The sequence below is a fragment of the Macaca thibetana genome, chromosome 1 (genome assembly GCF_024542745.1).
Source record: "Macaca thibetana thibetana isolate TM-01 chromosome 1, ASM2454274v1, whole genome shotgun sequence".
NCBI classification, from domain to species: Eukaryota; Metazoa; Chordata; class Mammalia; order Primates; family Cercopithecidae; genus Macaca; species Macaca thibetana.
Window position 1 is genome coordinate 69,580,953 of NC_065578.1, and position 19,005 is coordinate 69,599,957.

Sequence of the window (19,005 nt, forward strand, 5' to 3'; positions counted from 1 at the left end):
GGTGGCTCAAGCCTGTAATCCCAGCACTTTGGGAGGCCGAGACGGGCGGATCATGAAGTCAGGAGATCAGGACCATCCTGGCTAACACGGTGAAACCCCGTCTCTACTAAAAAATACAAAAAAACTAGCCGGGCGAGGTGGCGGGCGCCTGTAGTCCCAGCTACTCGGGAGGCTGAGGCAGGAGAAGGGCGTAAACCCGGGAGGCGGAGCTTGCAGTGAGCCGAGATCCGGCCACTGGACTCCAGCCTGGGCGACAGAGCCAGACTCCGTCTCAAGGAAAAAAAAAAAAAAGAAAATACATAAAATTCCTCTGTTAAATTTCTATGAAAGTTTCTCAGTACTTATTCTTAACTTCTGATCAGTAACAAATAGTTCTTTGATGGGTACTGATGTCCAAACTACATTTTGAGTAAAACTATCCTGTAAAATAGGGATTATTTTTTCTATTTTTTTTGTTAAAAACAACAACAACAACAGTGGCTTGGATAGTTAAAGTAGCTTACTTGCTTTTTTTTTTTTTTTTTTTTTTTTTTTTTTTGAGATGATGTTTAGCTCTTGTGCAGGTTGGAGAGCAATGGCATGATCTTGGCTCACTGCAACATCTGCCTCCTGGGTTCAAGTGATTATCTTGCCTCAGCCTCCCAAGTAGCTGGGATTACAGGTACACGCCACCATGCCCAGCTAATTTTTGTATTTTTAGTAGAGACAGGGTTTCACTATATATTGGGCAAGTTGGTTTCGAACTCCTGACCTGGTGATCCACCCACCTCAGCCTCCCAAAGTGCTGGGATTACAGGTGTGAGCCACCACACCCGGCCCAGCTTATTTGCATTTATTCAGATAATTAATGGCAAAGACCAAATTTGTACCCAGGATTGATTCCAGGTTCTGAAGTTTTAAATAAGCATGATATAATAATTCTGTTCTATAATGGTTCGAGAATAATTCTAAACTTGTGCTGCCCACTAACTGCTAGCCACACATGGATTTTTAAATTTAAATTGTTTTAACTCGTTTAAAACTAATTTTATTTCTTCAGTTGCACTAGTGACATTTCAAGTACTGAAAAGCATGGATGTCTAGTGGCTACCATATTGGATAGTACAGACAGAGGGCATTTGCATCCTCACAGAACGTTCTATAGGACTGTCCTGCTGTAGAATATCAGTAATTTATCTTAGAGATCATTTGTTTAACTTACAAGTTTGTATTAGATACTTTTGGGTTGCCTGGTTGGCACACAACAACACTCCCTCCCTCTTCAAGAAATTTCCCTTTCATCCCTAAACAATAAAATAAGGCGGTTTGTTTATTTATTTATTTATTTATTTTTTGAGACAGAGTCTTGCTCTGTCACCCAGGCTGGAGTGCGGTGGCGTGATCTCAGCTCACTGCAAGCTCTGCCTCCTGTGTTCACGCCATTCTCCTGCCTCAGCCTCCCGAGTAGCTGGGACTACAGGTGCCCACCACCACACCTGGCTAATTTTTTGTATTTTTTAGTAAAGACGGAGTTTCACAGTGTTAGCCAGGATGGTCTCGATCTCCTGACCTCGTGATCTGCCCGCCTCGGCCTCACAAAGTGCTGGGATTACAGGCGTGAGCCACTGCACCAGGCCAAAATAAAGCAGTTTTTAATCTTCCATGACTCTCTGACCCATCTCATCAGTCATAGCTGATTGAACCAGCTAAAGCCAAGTCAGATAAATGTGTCTTTTATCTCTAGGAGAAAATGTATAGAGATTTTAAAGCAATTTACTTTGGTGAAAAAGTAATAATAAGTTACTAATTTGCTAATTAGCTAATCCCAATTATGTCAGGGTTTTTGTTTTGTTCATTTGTTTGTTTTGAGACACGGTCTCGCCCTGTCACCCAGGGCTGGAGTGCAGTGGCAGATCTTGGCTCACTGCAACCTCCGCCTCCTGGATTCAAGCAATTCTCATGCCTCAGCCTCCCCAGTAGCTGAGATTGCAGGTGCACATCGTCAGGCCTGGCTAATTTTTTGTATTTTTGGTAGAGGTGGAGTTTTGCTCTGTTGGCCAGGCTGGTCTCAAACTGCAGACCTCAAGTGATCTACCCACCTCAGCCTCCTGAAGTGCTGGGATTACAGGTGTGAGCCACCATGCCTGGCCCCAATTTTGTCTTAAGAGGAAAAAAATAATAAAGGCCTACAAAGGGAAATTGGACCTAGGGTCTCAAAGAATTCTTAGTCCCAGGTGAAACAACTGTAGTCAAGAGATGAGGCTGCAATGCAATAACATGGGGGCATGTAGCACTCTGTGGATGAGATGAAGGAGGGGTAGTTACCAAGGAAGAGGAACTAGTCATGAGCTTTGTACATATACTTATAGGCAACAATGAGTGTGTACTTACTACCTACTAACTTTTTTTTTTTTAGACACAGCCTCACTCTGTCACCCAGGCTGGAGTGCAGTGGCACGATCTCAGCTCACTGTAACCTCAACCTCCTGGGTTCAAGTGAGTTTCATGCCTCAACCTCCTGAGTACCTGGGAGTACAGGCATGAGGCACCACACCCGGCTAATTTCTGTAGTTTTTAGTAGAGATGGGGTTTCACCATGTTAGTCAGGCTGGTCTCCAACTCCTGACCTCAAGCGATCCACTGCTCTTGGCCTCCCAAAGTGCTGGGATTATGGATGTGAGCCACTGCACCTGGCCTACCTACTAAACATTTTTTAATGTTACATCCATTATTTCATCCAAAGATCCAAACAATCCCAAGTTTACCAATGAAGGAATTGAAGCAACGGAGACTTACAGAATGTTAGGGCATGGCTAAAAGCCTTTTTGGTTGCTGAAACTTCATGCTACTGTTGTGGGAAATTTAGGACCTGAGAGACTGATATGGAGAACAGGAGGATTGTTTATTTAAGGTACGCACCCGCTTGGTGGATTCACATCTAAAAAGATGAGCATTGAACAAAGACCGAGTGGGGTTTTTATTAGCAGGCTTACAAAAGCAAAACAGAGGCAGTTAATTATATGATAGGTCACATAATCTATAGCATAGCATAACTTGTGACCTTGCATAGCTGGTGGCCTTGTAGCTGCATTGAAAGAAAAACAAGAACTGGCTAAATACAGGCATTTGTAAAACATAGTCATGCTTAAGAAGCCAGGGACAGGAGTAACAGTAAAGAAATTTGTCTTTTTTTTTTTTTTTTTTTTTTAACCTTGCTCTGGAGGGGAGGGGTGTCTGGAGCCCATTGCTTCTCAAACAGCGTTATCTTGTAACTGTCCTTGAAGTGAGCTTGCTAGGCAGAGGAAAACTTGTTCTTTTCTTTTTAACCCTTGCCTCGCTTGTTACTTTTCTTGGAGTGAATGAATGCATATTTATTTTTAAATTTCTGCCTCATTTTCTCTCCTTTGATGCCTTTTCTAAAAGAAGTTTAAAAGAAGGTATCACTATTACTTAATTCTGCATGAAGAGACAAGTTTTCTTCTTTAGACAAAGGTTGATATTTATGCAGAGCTATTAGCTGAGTGGTAGTTTGCCTAGCTACTATTGCCTTTATGGTTGATTGAATGCTTCTAACAAAGAGAGGTAAGAGACAATGGAGTGTTAGGCAACTTCTTAGTATGGCCAGAACTTCTCTTATTAAAGTCTTGAAGCTTCTGAAAAATGAAAACCAGTGCTCGGGTGGGCAGGCGGCAGCGGGGGGGACCCGCGGAACGGCTTTGTATGCATCCCGACGATGGGCGGCGGTGCAACCACCTGACAGAGGCCAGGGCACTAGATGCACCTTCTGCCCGCATGAGGAGGAGAGGCCGGTAGAGGACTGTGAACCAAAAGTTGTGCCCCGGGATGGACTTCACCGCACAGCCCAAGCCTGCCACAGCCCTCTGTGGCATCGTGAGTGCTGCCGGGGAGATCACTTACCCTCTGGGGGTAAAAGAGATCACCAACAAGATCACCACCGACGAGATGATCAAACACCTGAAGATGGTAGTGAAAACCTTTATGGATATGGCTCAGGACTCAGAAGATGAAAAACAGCAGTGTCTCCCCACTAGCCTTGTATCTTGCATCTGAATTCTCCCTCAGGAACCCCAATAAAGATGTGTGTCTCCTTGTAGCATGTTGTTAGGCTGATATCTTTTGTATCTATGCCCCAGAAGGTCCATATACTTCCCATGATAAACTTAAGGACATATTTTTGTTTATTACCAGACAATTAAAAGGTTTGGAGGATACAAAGAGTCTGCAGTTTAATAGATACTTTTATTTATTAGAGAATTTAGCTTGGGTTAAATCATGTAACATCTGCTTTGAATTAGAAGATTGCAATGAAATTTTTATTCAGCTTTTTAGGACTCTCTTCTCAGTGATCAACAATAGCCACAATAAGAAGGTACAAATGCATGTGCTAGATTTGATGAGTTATATCATCATGGAAGGAGACAGAGTTACTCAAGAGTTATTGGACTCCATTCTTATTAACCTCATTCCTGCACATAAGTACTTAAATAGTCCTTTGACCTTGCAAAAGTGCTATTGGAAAGAACAGTCCAGACTATTGAGGCATGCATTGCCAATTTTTTCAATCAAGTCCTGGTGCTGGGAAGATCATCAGTAAGTGATTTGTCAGAACATGTATTTGATCTGATTCAGGACCTTTTTGCTATAGATCCTCATTTATTATTTCCATCATGCCACAGCTTGAATTCAAACTAAAGAGCAATGATGGAGAAGAGTGATTAGCTGTTGTTCGACTTCTAGCTAAATTGTTTGGCTCCAAAGATTCTGATTTGGCAACACAAAATTGTTCTCTTTGGCAATGTTTTCTTGGATGGTTTAATGACATTCATGTTCCTGTGAGATTAGAAAGTGTGAAATTTGCCAGTCATTGTTTAATGAATCACCCAGATTTAGCGAAGGATCTCACAGAATATTTAAAGGTTAGATCACATGATCCAGAAGAAGCTATTCATCATGATGTCATTGTTACTTTAATAACAGCTGCCAAGAGAGACCTGGCCTTAGTCAACGATCAGCTGCTTGGCTTTGTAAGGGAAAGAACACTGGATAAATGGTGGCAAGTAAGAAAAGAAGCTAGACGGGTCTGGCTCAGCTTTTTAAGAAATACTGTCTTCATGGTGAAGCAGGAAAGGAAGCTGCAGAGAAAGTCAACTGGATAAAGGACAAACCTTTGCATATTTATTATCAGAACAGCATTGATGACAAACTGTTGGTAGAGAAAATCTTTGCTCAGTATCTTGTCCCCCACAACCTGGAAACAGAAAAGAGAATGAAATGCTTATATTACTTATATGCTAGTTTGGATCGAAATGCTGTAAAAGCTCTCAATGAGATGTGGAAGTGTCAGAACATGCTTCGGAGTCATGTACGCGAACTGTTGGATTTGCACAAGCAGCTTACATCAGAGGCTAACTGTTCTGCCATGTTTGGAAAACTGATGACCATAGCAAAGAATTTGCCTGACCCCAGGAAAGCACAAGATTTTGTGAAGAAATTTAACCAGGTTCTCGGCGATGATGAGAAACTTTGGTCTCAATTGGAGTTATTAATCAGCCCAACCTGTTCTTGCAAACAAGCAGATATTTGTGTGAGAGAAATAGCCTGGAAACTTGCAAATCCTAAGCAACTAACAAATCCTTTTCTAGAGAAGGTCAAATTTTCCTTTGGAGAGAATTGCACCTGTGCACATTGATTCAGAAGCCATGAGTGCACTAATGAAACTGATGAGTAAGTGAATAGAGGGGGCAGCAGATGATGAAGAGGAGGGTGTAAGTCCAGATACAGCTATCCGTTCAGGACTTGCACTTCTTAAGGTTCTATCTTTCACATATCCTACCTCGTTCCACTCTGCAGAGACATATGAGTCTTTGTTACAGTGCCTAAGAATGGAGGATGACAAGGTAGCAGAAGCTGCTGTACAAATTTTTAGAAATACAGGTCACAAAGTAGAAACAGACCTTCCCTAGATACGGTCAACCTTAATTCCCATTTTACATCAAAAAGCGAAGAGTGGGGCTGGCGCAGTGGCTCACGCCTGTAATCCCGGCACTTTGGAAGGCTGAAGTGGGTGGATCGCGAGGTCAGGAGATCGAGACAATCCTGGCTAACACGATGAAACCCTGTCTCTACTGAAAAATACAAAAAATTAGCCGGGCATGGTTGGCGGGCGCCTGTAGTCCCAGCTACTCAGGAGGCTGAGGCAGGAGAATGGCATGAACCCGGGAGCTAGAGCTTGCGGTGAGCCGAGATCGCACCACTGCACTCCAGCCTGGGTGACAGAGCGAGACTCTGTCTCAAAAAAAAAAAAAAAAAAAAAAAAAAAAAAAGCAAAGAAGGGTACTCCACACCAAGCAAAACAGACTGTGCACTGTATACATGCCATATTCACAAATAAAGAAGTCCAGCTTGCACATATTTTTGAGCCACTCAGTGGAGTCTGAATGCTGATGTGCCAGAACAACTTATAATCCCATTAGTTTCATTGGACCACATTTCTATGTTAGCACCAGATCAGTTTGCTTCCCCAATGAAATCTGTAGTAGCAAATTTTATTGTGAAAGATCAGCTAATGAATGACAAGTCACTAGGTGAAAATAATGGAAAACTGTGGTCTCCAGATGTCAAAAGGTTTCCCCTGAAGTACTAGCAAAGGTATAGGCAATTAAACTTCTGGTAAGGTGGCTGTTGGGTATGAAAAACAACCAGTCTAAATCTGCCAATTCAACCCTTCGGTTATCAGCGATGTTGGTTAGGGAGGGTGACCTGACAGAGCAAAAGAGGATCGGTAAATCAGATATGTCTCGGTCGGGCGCGGTGGCTCAAGCCTGTAATCCCAGCACTTTGGGAGGCCGAGACGGGCGGGTCACTAGGTCAGGATATCGAGACCATCCTGGCTAACACGGTGAAACCCCGTCTCTACTAAAAATACAAAAACTAGCCGGGCGAGGTGGCAGGCGCCTGTAGTCCCAGCTACTTCAGAGGCTGAGCCAGGAGAATGGCGTGAACCCGGGAGGCGGAGCTTGCAGTGAGCTGAGATCCGGCCACTGCACTCCAGCCTGGGCGACAGAGCCAGACTCCCTCTCAAAAAAAAAAAATCAGATACATCTCGCTTGCAATTAGCTGCTGGTAGTGCCATAATGAAGCTTGCTCAGGAACCTTGTTACCATGAAATTATTACCCCAGAACAGTTTCAGCTCTGTGCACTTGTTATTAATGATGAGTGTTACCAAGTAAGGCAGATATTTTCTCAGAAACTGCATAAAGCACTTGTGAAGTTACTGCTTCCATTGGAGCATATATCCCATATATGGCGATATTTGCCTTGTGTGCCAAAGATCCTGTGAAGGAGAGAAGTGCACACGCACGACAGTGTTTACCGAAAAATATCAGTATACACAGGGAATACATTAAGCAGAACCCTATGGCCACTGAGAAATTATTATCACTGTTGCCTGAATATGTAGTTCCATACATGATTCACCTGCTGGCCCATGATCCAGATTTTACAAGATCACAAGACGCTGATCAGCTTCATATCAAAGAGTGCCTATGGTTCATGCTTGAAGTTTTAATGACAAAGAATGGAAACAATAGCCATGCCTTTATGAAGAAGATGGCAGAGAACATCAAGTTACCCAGAGATGCCCAGTCTCCAGATGAATCCCAGACAAATGAAAAACTGTATACAGTATGTGATGTGGTTCTCTGTGTTATAAATAGTAAAAGTGCTTTGTGCAGTGCAGATTCACCAAAGGACCCAGTCCTCCCAATGAAATTTTTTACACAACCTGAAAAGGACTTCTGTAATGATAAGAGTTCTATTTCAGAAGAGACAAGAGTACTTCTGTTAACAGGAAAGCCAAAGCCTACTAAAGTGCTAGGTGCAGTAAACAAACCTTTATTAGCAACGAGAAGGAAACCCTGTGTTAGAAGCACTGGTACTGAGACTGGAAGCAACGTTAATGGAAATTCAGAGCTGAACCCTTCAACCGGAAATCGATCACGGGAACAGAGTTCAGAGGCAGCAGAAACTGGAGTTAGTGAAAATGAAGAGAACCCTGTGAAGATTACTTCAGTCACACCTGTAACGAATATTGACCCAGTAAAGAATAAGGAAATCAGTTCTGATCAGGCTACCCAGGCTACCCACTGCTACATCAGCAGTGACCAAGGAAAGAAAAGAACAGTAACAGTAGCTTGTGCAGAGAATATCCAACAAAAAACAGATGAGAAAGTAGATGAATTTGGACCGCCTGCCCCTTCCACACCCCGGAGAGGACGTTGACCCAAGTCTGAATCTCGGGGCAATGCAACCCAAAATAATGATCTAAATAAACCTATTAACAAGGGAAGGAAGAGAGCTGCAGTGGGTCAGGAGAGCCCTGGGGGTTTGGAAGCAGGTAATGCCAAAGCACCCAAACTGCAAGATGTAGCCAAAAAGGCAGCACCAGCAGAAAGACAAATTGACTTACAAAGGTAAAAACGCATTTGCAAAGGGAGAAAATGAAGACCAAACAGAAGCAGGCTCCAGTTTCTGCAAAAACTTGAAATCACAAATGTCCCTGAACAGAAAATGAAGCTTACTTCAGAACACACACTCTCTGCCTTGAAAACTATAGAAACTGCTACTTCTTTTTTCACAGACCACGGGTCCTCTGATGGAAATGTACAGCGGAAACTCTTGAGAGAGAGGCTAAAAGCAACTCTGTTCTCCCCCTTCCCCTAGACTTTTCTTATGAAAAGTCAGTAATTAAGCAAATTGCTTAACACTTGGTTCCAGTTCCTGCCTATCTGGAGTTTAAATGCACAGTACACCATAATTTCCACGCTGCAGTTTTTTTTTGTTTTTTTTTTTTGTTTTTTTTTTTTTTTTTTTTTGAGACGTAGTCTCGCTCTGTCGCCCGGGCTGGAGTGCAGTGGCCGGATCTCAGCTCACTGCAAGCTCCGCCTCCCGGGTTCACGCCATTCTCCGGCCTCAGCCTCCCGAGTAGCTGGGACTACAGGCGCTGCCACCTCGCCCGGCTATTTTTTGTATTTCTTAGTAGAGACGGGGTTTCACCGTGTTAGCCAGGATGGTCTCAATCTCCTGACCTCGTGATCCGCCCGTCTCGGCCTCCCAAAGTGCTGGGATTACAGGCTTGAGCCACCGCGCCCGGCCCACGCTGCAGTTTTTATTTTGAAGAAAGTAACAAGATGTCTTTACACTGACACTGAAAATTCATCCATTTTAGAGCCGGGAATTTACATGTTACAAAGGAAAAAATAGAAGTCTACTGAATTAATTTTTTTAAAGAAAAGAGATCAGATTAAATATTTCTTTGTTTTTCCTTTTGGAAACTTTTATATATAATTCTTTCTGCCTGCCTACTTTTCTGCAAAAATGAGATGTACAGATTTCGGTTCCCTGCTATGAAAAGTGATGTGGTGGCAATTTTATAAATGTTGCTTTCTGATTTTTATCAGAGTGAGAAAATAATTAAAATTATTATTGATTTGCAAGTAGTAAACAGTTCATATTTTGATTTCCCCTCATTTTAGTTTAATATAATTTGCAATAAATGTACATACTGTTGTTTGTTTCATAAAGCATATCACCTTAAAATGGTTTTCACTCCTGTGATTATGTTGGAATATTTGGAATGTTAAAGGAGTGAAGACTATCCAGCATTTGGTTTTATAATATTTGTCACCAGATTTTTATTAATGTTAAAAAAAGTCGAATTTTTAAAAATAGTTGGAATTTGGCAGCTTTGTAAGGAAAGTTGGAGGTGTTTTAGGATTGCTATCAATTTTCAGCATTGTGCTATTGGGAAATAAGTGTTTTGCTTTTGTCTGATGGTCTGGGCTCATTTTTACATTTATTTTAGAAAACTGTTGCATCAATGTATTATGTTTCTTGGCATTGTTCAGCATAGGTAATGTGTGCACTTTTTGTGTACACATAATCATATTTAAGTTTTTTGATTAAAATAAATGCTTCTAGATGTCATGGCAGTCTTTTTAATCTTTTTATCATATGCTTTCTGGTGAATATTTTCATGTTAAAGAGCTAAAGTCATAACATGATTACAGTCAACTCTCCTGTATCTGTATAAAATAGTGACTATACCTCAGTTTTTAAATTTTGTGATAGTCATAAACTTAGAACAAAATAATGAAGGCATGTAAGACCTGATTCTGGAGGAACTTGAAATTTGTCTTTTCTCATGTCCAGAGTTCTGTCCTGCCCCAATGCCCACTATAGGGTCATCTGCAAAGCTCTAGCAGAGTGTGCTCACTCCATTGCTAGCATGGGTTAGAGGACACAAATAATACTTGTGTTGTAACTTGGTCTTGATAGCCTGTAGTGTATGTGGGATGTAAAACAAACAATAAAGTGTGTCAAAGGTGGATGATTCTGTTAGAGTGAAGTTCAAGAGTAAATGTCATTTATATTTCTCATAGATAATCAAGAGTTGGCTGTGTATTGATTGACTGAAAGGTGGGTAATTATTTTAAATATGAATATACACACACATTTAGGTATCAGAAGATGCTTAGGGAACAATGGATACCAATGATAGAAAACGATACCTTTACAGGGGCAGAAAAAGCCCTACTCTTCCTTATTGCCTCTTCAGAACCCTTTAGAAAGTATAAAATACTGCCTCCAACTTGCTGAAAAAGAGTATCTGTACATAAGCATCAGAGAAGTCCCTCAAGCAGTCAATAGGTGTGTTCTATTTAGAAAGTTTAAAGTTCTCTTAGCATCAGACAACTTGATTCCTAAGGTTTCCAATGTGTCACCAACAAAAGGTGCATTGATAGGGACCTTGTCTCTTCCTCCCTTTGATTAACTGCCCAGCATCATGGTTTACTAGATTACCAAGTGTTACATCATATTAAACAAAATGTAGCAGAACCATCTGCATCAATATATTCCTGTTTAGATTTTTGCAGGAGAGTAGTTACTTAAAAGGATCTGGTCCTTGTATGATATAAATGGCCCACCCCAATTTTGTAACATGATGCAAGTGTCTGGCACTAAGGGAAGCAAGAGTAGGATTGTAGAAAGATCAAGCTGATGGGGAGGGACTTGTTTATGGGAATTTTCTTAGTTTTCCTTTTTCCTTTTTGAAGGAAAACATAAAAATCCCTTAGGAATTTGGTATTCATAGCTCAGAGAACTACAACACGAAAGTGCAGACTTATATTTGAGAATTAATGTCAACCCTTTGTGTCTAGTTTGAAGCTTCTTGTATTTGTCTAAAACTACAAGCCGGAATTTTCTCCTTTGATAAAAAGTGTGTATAATGTAAAGCAGTTTTGCATATTCTTGTGCTGCACATGGGCTGAATTAAAAAAAAAAAAAACAAAACAAACTTGAAGCAGAACCCTGTAATTTGTGTAAATGACAAGTGTAAAATCCTACCATAAAATGCTAAAAATATGCACTGTTTTGAATACAACCAAGAAATGCAGCATTAAAAAAATAAATAAATAAAAGAAAAAACAAAAATGAAAACCACCTTCTAAAGAGAGAATCTGGAGACCACCCTTTCCAAGTTTGAATGGGAACATGGGCTAATTTTCTCATTCTTGCAGTTATTTTTATAATTGCCTTTCTATTGTCATTGATTTCCAGGCAGCAATTAGTTAGATTGAACTTTCTACATATTCTTCTTTGCTGGGCTAGGAGGTAGTCTAAAGCTAATCTATTCTGATCGATAGCATTCCTCATTTTTCTGGCTTGCTGGGCCAGTAAATCCAATGCATTTGCTGTTTCATTAGTGATGATTTTAAGTACTACCTGCAACTTTAGGATGGGGTTAAGCATGCAAATAGGAGTGCAGTATCTCCATGACTTATCTTGTGCCCAGGTAGCTGGCTTATAGTATTGAATTATTCTTTCAGGGGGCTAATTTGTGTATTTCCAACCTCTTATTTTTATATCTTTCTTTACATCTAAATCTTTTTTGTTTCTTTTTCTAACTTCATCATAGACGGGATATCCTGAAGTTTCTCCTTGTTGCAGTGGGAGTAGGAAGAAAGACGGTCTAATTGTTCTAAGCACATAGGCCTCTGTCTATTTGGTGGGCAATTGTCAGTAGGCCTGTGGTCCGCAGATCCAATAGAGACCAGAGGATGCTTGCCAGGTATTTGGAGCTTTAAGCTGATACCAGGTGGGGTTTAGAGAAGAGAAATGGGAAAACGGATTTGGATAAGGTGATTTGGAGTCATCTCTGCCTTGCCACAAAGTTTTTTTTAGTGTTTCATTGTAACATTGCTGTCTCAAGCAAGTTAGTTCTCTTACTAGGTCTGTAAAGACTTTTCCCTAGTAAGCAACATAGTATCTCTTGATAACAGACGTTTTTAGGAGCCAGACCCTTGAATTTAGGTAGCTTCTGGGAAAGAGTCAGTCAGCATAAAATTACATTGTGGCATTAACTCTTTTGCTTCCTAAGGCTGTTGGTCTCTTATGTTAGCTCCTCTACAAACATAACATAAGGAAACTGCCTAGGCTGCTGGCAACGTTTTCAGCCAGCTGAGCAAACAGGTTTTCAGCTAAAGGAGGAGGCTCTGGTAACTTCTGGTCTACATGCTTATAGAATGACTTAAAGACTTGGAATTGTTGCTGGGCTGGACCGGTCCAGGTTCCTTTTTTGATAACATACAGGTAGGTTGCTGGGTATGTGTGTATGTAGACATGTATGGGGTAACCTGCAGTCTACATGAGTAAGTCTGGCTTTAGAATGGTGAAATTTACAGGATTACAGGTTTTTGTTTTATAATTTGGTTTTACCAGTATTTTGGTAAGCATAATTGACTTAGGGTGCCACGATATGCAATACTGACAATCTTTCTCTGGGGTCTCAGGGGAACAAGGTGGAGTTACTCTTGGCATGCATACATATTTGTGGTCATTTGTATAGTATCTTTTCAAAGGCAGGTGACTACAGACGGGTGAGTCTTGGTGTGCTGCCTGGCAAGCATCAAAATATAGAGAAATAGGCCTTCAGTAAAAAGGAGGGACCTTGGTTTGGTTTAAGAGGGGACCTTCTTTTGACCTTGCACAAATTTCAAACCATTTACCAGGTAAAACCTTGGGGTCATAACAGACATAAGGCTGGTTATTTGCTGGGTCACAAATTGAGTAGGTGCTCTGATTATAAGTACAAGTTCTTAAGCGAGTCCTTGTACACTCATACTACATGTGGTACAATAAAGTTCTAGTTATACTGTTCCTTGACTAAGTAGTATGTGTACAGTGGGGACACCCTTCTATAGGTGCTTTTTCTAGCATGGTTAAGTGTGGGTAACAACAGCAAAACAATGTACAGCATATTCATACCCAGCAAGGACAGAAAAGGTCCTTGCCTGGGGGAGGAGGTTGAGCACAACAACAGAACAATAATAAAACAGTTAGTATTGCAAGGAAAACTACTAGTGTTAAGATTTTTAACCACATTAGCTTGCTTGATGAGACTTTAAGCTTTGGCCATGCGTAGACTAGTCAGCTTCCGGAGTGTGACTGGAGCAGGGCTTGCTGTCTCTTCAAGCTTCAGCCGTGCATAGACTGGTCAGCTTCCAGAGTGACCAAAGCAGGGTTGTTATCCTCAGCAGCAACTGGGTCTTGTCGCAGGATCAGCCGGGTCAAATGGCCTGGATCTTGCTGGCTGGTTCACTTGGCTAGAGCTGCCAGTCTCAGCTGACTGTGGTGGATCCAAGGCACAACACCTGCAACTTTAACAACAGTGGGAGTGGACAAGGTTACATTATGGGGCCCATCCCACATGGGTCCTAGAGAAGTTGGGTTCTACTTTTTAACTTAACCAGAGTCTCTAGGTTTAAATGGGTGTCAGGCTTTCACGTACTTAACTATGAAGACTTTGCATGGCTATTTCTAAAGCCTGTATTTGCTTTCTTAAGGTTAATTCCTCTAGTTACTGGAGATCACCTTTAATTTGACTTATGACTTGGGGGTGGCCGACCAAACAAAATCTTGTAGGGTGAATACCCAATTTGTTTGGTGGTGGTGCACTGGACTCAGAGGAGGACCGTAGGCAAGACTTGATCTCATCTCAGATGAGTTTCTTGGCAATATTTCTTCAGTAGCTGCTTGAGTGTTGGGCTCATGCGTTCCACTTTTCTTGAACTTTGTGGTCAATAGACTGTGTGTAACTTCTATTTTATTTTTAACAGTCTTCTTAAATCTTGCACTGTATTAGCTACACATGCCAGCCCATCGTCTGACTTTAAAGTTAGAGGCAGTCCAAACCTGGGGATAATGTCGCTTCTTCTGTCCTGGTGGGGAAAGTCTCAATCCGTCCTGAAAAGTTGCAAATAAACGCTAGCATATACCGATAGCCTCTGGCACAGGGCATTTCAGTAAAGTCTATAAGCAAGCTTTCACAAGGCATAGCTCCTTCTCCTGTTCAGTTTCCCAGAGGAGGGGTTCTTTTTCTCCTTCTTTGTAACTTCGTATAATGGCTTAGCCATCAGGGAGAAATTTGGAATCCAGATATGGCAGAATCTTGCTGCCTTCAACTTTTAATGTGACTATGGGCTCCTGGAGGCTTAATGAGAAGGAGCCTGGTCTGTGTTAGTCTTTATATCTTTCAGTCTTTGCTAGCTTGATTAGATCAGTATCCAGTTCTTCTAGGGTATGGCAGCTTTTAGCTGGTGACTTCTTTATACCACGGCTTTTACCACTCTCTTTATTACCTTCTGGACATTCATATTTTTAGTGTTTTTTTTTTTTCTTTTTGCATTGTGCACATGGATCTGTTTTTAGCTTTGTCTGGCTCTCAAATCTTTGCTTAACTTGACTTCTTTTACGTCTGCATCTATATCTTCTTACATTGGTAGTCTCTCTTTTTATGAGGGCTGCCGCTGACAGATTGGCTTTTTTTTTTTTAAGCTTTCAATCTGCTTCTTTTATGTTTCTTGAGTTCTCTTGCTCTTACGGTCGGCAGGGCCAGGCAATGGCACGGGCCTCGCCCTCGTGCACTGCAGTCTGTTTCTCCTGTTTCTTTCTGATTTCTTTTCTTTTACTTTTTTCTTTATTTTCTCACACTTACTCTTTTGGGCTGGGTAGGATCTGCACAGCTGTAGTTCACTCCTAGGTTGTCACTGGTCCAGAAGCTTGTCAGATGCCTCCCGCAAGTTGTAAGAATTATGCCTTTCTATCTCCTTTGCTCTTCTCCTGGCACTGGTCCCTGTCCCTTTCTTTTTCCAGATAGAGCCAGGCTGGGGAGAGGGACTTAACCTTTGGCGTGTCTAGTTGCCTGGTTCTGCACTTGTTGCTTTTGCTTTTTCTTGTTTTGCTTCCTGGTCACAGTTAACATACACTTTGGTGGCCACTTTTATAAGCTGGGTGGCATTCATGCCTGCGGCTTCTGCTTGATGTCACCCTGGGCTTGCCGTATAAATGCTGTGTTCATCATGCACTGATTTTCAGCAGCCTCAGGGTCAAATGGGGTGTAAAGCCAGAATGCTTTACAGAGTCTGAAAAAGTAGATACTATGTCAGAATCAAAATAGACTGATCAGACCCATTGGTGATATATGATAACCAAGCAGAAAGTAGATTTAGCAAGTAGTTAGTACTAGTGGTCATAAAAACTGCGTTGAAGGGGATTCATATAATATTCCAAAATACTATGTAACCAACTGTCCCAAATATAAGAATTAACTGAAAGGGTGATCTGGTAGATAAAAACCCTTAGAAGACCTTTAGATGACCCTATTTACTGAATTATAAGTGCGGTTCTGATATGGCCTCTAAAGTTTCCAGTATTTGTTTCAGACCAGATCCAGTGTATTACAATGTCATCTTACAGAGCAGAGTGGGTCAGTGGTTATATGAACAGGGAATTGTCGTTCACAACCAGTTGGGTTGTGCTCAAACTAACTTCTTTAGGCAAGTTATTTGACTTTTCTGTATCTCAGTTTCCTTATCTGTAAAATAAACATAGTAGTTTCCATTTCATATGGTTATTGTGAGGATTAAATGAGTGAATACATATGAAGCACTTACAATAATGCTTTGCACATCGTATGTGTTAACTATTGTGATTTCTGGGAAAGACCCAGACATTTTACTGAAAACACTGAAATCCTGAAATCTGTATAACTGTGTATATTTACAGCTTCATTGAGAAGACTCATGAAGCTTTATTTTAAAAAGTGCACCATTTGAATTACTTACAACTCAAAAAAACTAAGGAAATGGCCGGGTGCAGTGGCTCACACCTGTAATCTCAACACTTCGGGAGGCTGAGGTGGGCGGATCATGAGGTCAGGAGTTCCAGACCAGCCTGACCAACATGGTGAAACCCTGTCTCTACTAAAAATACAAAATTAGCCAGGTGTGGTGGCAGGCACCTGTAATCCCAGCTACTCAGGAGGCTGAGGCATGAGAATCACTTGAACCCAGGAGGTGGAGGTTGCAGTGAGCTGAGATCGCACCACCGCACTTCAGCCTGGGCTACAGAGCCAGACTTTGTTTCAAAAAAAAAAAAAAAAAAAAAAGCTTCTGTCTAATGACCATGCCTTGGATATGAGTTCCCTTGGACTCTATAAGGCTCTATACTGACCAAGAACCAGAATCAGTGGACCTCAACTGATACGAGATTGCTGAAGGATGAAGCTTTTGGGAGTGCAGGGAGGGCAGAAGAATATGGTAAGTTTATTGCAACCTTAGAGAGTGTGAAAATACTATTTGGCAAACAAATGCCACACCTTATTGAACTGGTGTCAGGACTCACTCAGTGAATAGCAAACCACCTCTCCTAGCTCCAGTACTAGTGGCCAACTGAGAGGATAGGTGTAATTTTTTTCAGCTGTTGGCATGCCCTTCATCGGTTTCTCCTTCAGGGATCTTTCCCCACCTCGGATAACTTTCTCAGGAATTAGCTCCCCCACCGTCCAACCCTCTGCCTATCTTCCATCTTCTCTGCTTTCCACAGAAGGCACTCTCAGGAACTTCAGAGTACTTAGGTAATGGGTTGAGTTGATCTTTTACAGTAATTCTTTATCTGGGCAAAATGTGCTTGGTTGATCTTACCTGCAATCTTACAATACATAATTTCAGGAACTTAAAGGAAACAAAATGACAATGACACCCAAAGACACAAAGTAAAAAGATTGGACAATAGCAACCCTTAGCACACATCACAGGACCCTAAAAGTAGATAACTTTTCCTTAACTTGGGAATCTTCCTGGTTCTTTGTAGAAATAAAAGTATTACTCTCATTCAGTTATTGCCCAATCTTTACATACTGGATCTGGACTGTGGATTCTGTACTAAAAATACATTTAAGTTTTAACTAAGTCAATCTCCTGTAATTGTTCCCAGCCTGCCAATGAACCCTGCCTTCCACTTACAGTTGCTTCTGGGAATGCATCCATGATCTGTTTCCTTAAATACTTTCTCCTTCTTCTAGGTTTTTTTGTGGTGAATCTTTAACTTTAGATCAAATTCTCACTTCCTCCTTGTTTTTTTGCAGCCTGCTGTCATCCAGGACCTTGCAACTGAGGGCTGCTTTAGACTAGTTCCTGTGTCTTTCACTGGTCTGGTTAATTACTTCAAGTTTATGGCAACATTTATTGAGGTATTCCTACATAGGCTTTGCCTATATTAACTCATTTATTCCTTATAACAACCCTATGAGTTAGATACCGTGATTACCCTCCTTTGAAGCTAAGTAAATTAGATTTCAATATTAAAAAAAAAAAAGGTATACACGGTAGAACCAGGTTTGGGTTGGGCAGGCTGGGTTCAGAGCAATGTGCTTATTATTGTCTTCACACTAGCAAGATACAGTCTATTCTGTTATAGCATATGTATGTAACAACAATTAGCTAATACACAATTGGCATATAGGACATCCTGTCAGTATAATTTGAAAGTTGAATAAATTCAGAGCAATTTTTTTGTAGGCAAAGGGAACTGTATAACAATAATTGAATGATAACCTAATGCAGGAGCGATAAAATACCCTCAGCTTGGATGCTGCACAGGTAGGAATCCTTTCAGCTCTATTTTAAGAAATAGAAAAATGAGTACTTGGTTTCATAGCTCCTCCCCAGAGGGGTGCACTTCTAGCCTTGCTGAGCTATCAGCTTGTAGAAGTTGTATTTTCTCCTCTGCATACCTTTACAGTTGCCCCTCCATAGCTCAGTGTTCTTCCATCTACACTGTCTTCACACCTGCATGCCAGCATGCCAGCATTTGTACTCTATTGCTTTTTCGCATTTTTAGTATCCCCTGAAGCAGTTCGCAGATACACTGAGCTGCCTACTTGACCTTCTTAAAGTTTCTCAGGGGAGGGGGGTGGGGGTGACCAATTGTTATTTCTTTCTTTATTTATTTTTAATTGTAGTTTGGCTGTAGATTTGCATAGGTTTTGAGTGATCTTCCCCAATCCCGTTTTGTTATTTTTATAGAACAGCAGATTGTGAGGCTTGTCAGTGGTATATACATCATACACAGGTTATAGCATCAACTCAAACATCCTGAATTAATCATCATTCCAAACTTGTAATTATCATCCCAAGCTTAGCTTAGCATTTGCATCATAATAAATACATTTTTATGGGGTCAAGGCACTAAACTTATTGTTCATTCTATTACTAACAATATTATGAGGGGGTTTTATCACTCCTGCAATAGGTTATAATTCTATTATTGTTATACATTTCCCTTTGCCTACAAAAGTGATACTAAATTTATTTAAAAGATGGTTTTTGCCAGTAAGATGCTTAAAATCTACTAAGAGAAAATATGTATATTAAAAAAGACAAATAGTAAGGTTGTTAGTGATAGACAAACATGACAGCTAAGCAAAATGTATGATACTTTTATGATATTGTAGGAGGGACACTAAACTTATAATCAGACAACTTGGATTTGAATCTAGACCCTATCACTTGCTTTGTGACCCTGGAAAAACACGTAAACTTTATAGGCACTAGTTTTCTTAGCTTTAAAACAGGAATAAGGCTAGGCACGGTGGCTTATGCCTG

At 41.0% G+C, this 19,005-nt stretch overlaps 1 protein-coding gene and 1 pseudogene across 2 annotated transcripts in view; one reads left to right on the forward strand and one right to left on the reverse strand.

Moving 5' to 3' along the window:
- Positions 1–19,005, reverse strand: part of LRRC40 (leucine rich repeat containing 40) — a 370,991-nt gene that overhangs the window by 230,915 nt on the left and 121,071 nt on the right. The window lies entirely within an intron of this gene.
- On the forward strand, positions 3,823–8,552 carry LOC126962881 (sister chromatid cohesion protein PDS5 homolog A-like; annotated as a pseudogene). The gene is made up of 3 exons (XR_007728842.1): positions 3,823–6,006; positions 6,325–6,795; positions 7,101–8,552. The product of XR_007728842.1 is annotated as a sister chromatid cohesion protein PDS5 homolog A-like (transcript).